The sequence below is a fragment of the Ascaphus truei genome, unplaced genomic scaffold (genome assembly GCF_040206685.1).
Source record: "Ascaphus truei isolate aAscTru1 unplaced genomic scaffold, aAscTru1.hap1 HAP1_SCAFFOLD_526, whole genome shotgun sequence".
Lineage (NCBI taxonomy): Eukaryota > Metazoa > Chordata > Amphibia > Anura > Ascaphidae > Ascaphus > Ascaphus truei.
In genome coordinates this window covers 124536-128243 of record NW_027456857.1, presented here as the reverse complement: position 1 = coordinate 128243, position 3708 = coordinate 124536, and the positions used below count along the sequence as shown (strand labels likewise).

Here is a 3708-nt window from a genome sequence, read left to right as displayed (position 1 = left end):
TGCACTCCCCCAAACTATCCATAAAATGTCATGTTTTTTGATAACATGCACCGCAAATTATGTACATTAACCACTTTCCGAAAGTGGAAAATGCTCACATAAACGCGTTTATTGTGAATCCAGGAGTCAAAACATAAAGTGATTCATTTAAAACTTGCCACATGAGGTGCTGTATACTGCCCACAACTATCCTGAAAATTACAAAGTGTTTGCTAGCACACACTGCAAATTGTTTACATTATGCACTCTAAGAAGGGCCCAGTATCTCATATGGAAATGCGTAACTTTAATTAATGTGCCAAAACATAATCCAATTACATTAAAATTTGGCAGAACACATACTTTACTCGGCCCGCAACTATCCTGAAATTTACATGGCTTTTGCTGACATACACTGCAAATTATTAACGTTAACCAGTTGCTGAAGGACAACAGTCTAAAACGATTAATGTCAAAAACCATTGTAACGGGTGGACCCCCTTGCCTGACCCCCCCAATCTCACATTGGCCCATGTGGTCTAACCGGTCCCCGTTACGTGATCGTGTATGGTGGTGCACCTGCAAGTAACAGGACTCCTGAGTCTCCCGCTTGATGGTATTAGGGGATGACATCAGGACAGGTAGTTGAGGTAGTGGGTGCGAGTCCTACTTACATCATGTGCAGCGCCTCCACCTCATCAGGATCTGTGCTTCCGCAGGGAGATGGTCCTGGTGAGGAACTCCTTCTCGGTGGTGACTGCCACTGTTGAGTAATCTCACACTCACACAGTGGGGGTTTCTTTGAACAGGGCATCTTTATTTGCAGGGTATGAGCAAGCTGCCCCTCACAGATAGCAACTCAGCCGCTCATCTCTGTGCAGCACTCCATTACGAAGGTCCCTTCTCCCTAATAGATCTGCTTTCCACCTCTACTCTCTTGAGCTGCTCTGTCTCTCTCTTGAGCTGCTCTGTCTGTCAGCTCCTCTAACTCTGCTGCGCCTGCTTACTGACTCACAGCTAGCAGGAGACACTGCAACACTGTTGCAAACCTTCCCGTGCCTCTAACTGAACAGAGGCAGCACAACAACAGGAAACTGACTTCTAACTTTAGGCAGTGCTGTGTCTTATATCACCCCCCAGAGAACAACCTGCTCTGTACCACTAAGTGTGGGCACAATGCATGTTGTCACTTCCTTTGGGGACATATGACACCTCACCAGGGTTTGAGGGCAAACCTCCATTGATTGTTGCTGGCAATCCTGCATATTTACCAGGTTTACTGCCAGCATGAGAAAGAGATATGTACACCAATCTTACACATGGCTACACCATTAATGTGGATTAATGTGCCAACACATACACCAATTGTCTTCAAACTTGGCACAGTACATGCTTTGCACTCCCCCAAACTGTTCTGCAAATTTCATGGCTTTTGAGAACATGCACTGAAAATTATTCACATTAGCAAGTTTCTGGAAGTGGAAAATGGATACCAAACGTGCTTAATTTTAAATAAAGTGTCAAAACTTAAACCGATTAGCTTCCAACTTGGCACATGATGTACTGTATACTGCCTACAACTATCCTGAAAATTTCAACGTGTTTGCTCACACACACTGCAAATTATTTACATTAATTTTGATGCAGGAATCATAAACTATCTTTTGAACTTGATACTGTGTCTGCAGTTCTCGGAATTTGAATGAGAGTTCATGTATACAGCGCATGAACCCGCCCTCATGCGCTGTATACATGAAGATGCGCACGCAACCGCCCATGAACTCTCATTCAAATTCCGAGAACTTTAACCAAAACTGACACTAAAATGCGCATACCAACTTATGTGAGATGCGCGCGCAGCCAACAAGATGGCGGCGCTCCGTCGCGCAAGCAGAGGATCATTAAGTACATTGAGGATAAGATTGGCTACTACAAGTATAAAAACACAGCCAGACAGCCGGTCAACATCCATTGAGCCTGAGGAAGTCCTGTTACAGGACGAAACGCGTTGCTCTGCACACTACACTGGGACAATTTCTTTAACCTATCCAGCGGGACCAGAGGCTTAGTCTTAGCCCTCCATCCGGACGAGGAGTGAGGGATCCCCTATCACTATTGCCCTAGCATTCCCCTAGTCCACATTGCCTTGGAGACCACTGGTTTCCATTTTTTACTTTATTTTATTTCGTTTTGTATCTGTTAACCCCTTCTGTTGCAAATAAAACTTAACCCTTTTAGACCAAACAGTCTGCATATATCCTTTTGATTCAGCGTTGCAGGAAGAACCCAAGAAAAACATCAGAAGAGAACAAGAAACCACTACCAGTGTGTACTCACACTGGCCCGTGTGAGTATTGAGCTATTTTTCTCTTTCATCACTATCCACCCTGATCACAAGGTTGCATTAACCTCAAATATTTGCCAGATATTTACCATCTGACACCCTGATCCAATCCTTGAGGTGGGAAGATCAAGATACCTTGATAAAAGATCTCTCACATTGGCCCGTGTGAGTGTTGGTTTATAACATTGCATTGCAACGGTATTTTGTTGCACCAGTCCATCACCCCCCTTTACACTACCACTGTCACACATATGTGTATTGACCATCTTACCTTTCCATTCCCACGAGGATAAAACCCCCATCGAACGAAGAAGAGAAAGAGGAGGAAACACCTAGCAAAGAGACGACAGAAGACGGGAAGAAAATTCTACCGAGAAGAAAATCGACCTAAAGAAACCTTGATGGGACAGAACTTACACATGGCCGTGTAAGTTTTCTATTTATATTTATTTTCACTTTCATCCCACCCACCTACACATATCACTGTCTCCACACCATTACTATATGGAGTCTACTACGTAGACTGGCACCCGCAATCGAGGTGTCCTCCACAGAATTGATTATCAATATATCAAAAATACCACTAACTGTGCTCCCCCTTCTTCTTTCTGCATCACATTGTCAATAAGGATCCTGGATTGATCCTGCGGGGGTTCTGAGTCACAGGAGGACAACTTGAGAAACATTCATTCCAGGCTGTATTATATTTTATACATTTTTACAATATATATACACCTTATTGAGATAGCGCCCGGGTATCTGTCCTAACCAACATTCTTGTCTTCCCTGCCAGCGAGCGTGTGATGGGGCTGTGGTGTGTGGCGAGCTTGTCGCGCGCAGTGGCGGTCACTGGGAACCTGGCCTGAGACCTGTAATGTAGTATCATGAAGATGCCACATGAGCAACTGAAAGAGACACCGTGCAGCAGCAGCCCTGAAACCCTGGAAATTATTAGCTACAGAAACAGATGGGCTCGTCCGGAATTTGAACCCGGGACCTCTCGCACCCAAAGCGAGAATCATACCCCTAGACCAACGAGCCAGCAGTGATTCCCCCCAGTGTATTTGTCAGCTGACCTGACTGAGGTGTGTGAGTCAGGACTTTGACTGAGTGGGTGACTTTGACTGAGTGTGTGACTTTGACTGAGTGTAATGTAGTATCATGAAGATGCCAAATGAGCAACTGAATGCAGCAGCAGCAGCAGCAGCCCTGAAAACCTGGAAATTATTAGCTACAGAAAAAGATGGGACCTCTTGCACCCAAAGCGAGAATCATACCCCTAGACCAACGAGCCAGCTGCAATTCCTCATGTGTGTGGAAATAGAAATGTGTGTGATCTATGTATGACATTGAGTGCTCACCTTTACCTAACATGTAAGTATTAG

General features: G+C 44.7%; 1 non-coding gene across 1 annotated transcript; it reads right to left on the bottom strand.

Annotated features, from left to right (window-relative positions):
• Window positions 1-3292: 3292 nt before the first annotated feature.
• Window positions 3293-3364, bottom strand: TRNAP-UGG (transfer RNA proline (anticodon UGG)). Its single transcript has one exon. It is a non-coding gene; the product is annotated as a tRNA-Pro (tRNA).
• Window positions 3365-3708: the final 344 nt, after the last annotated feature.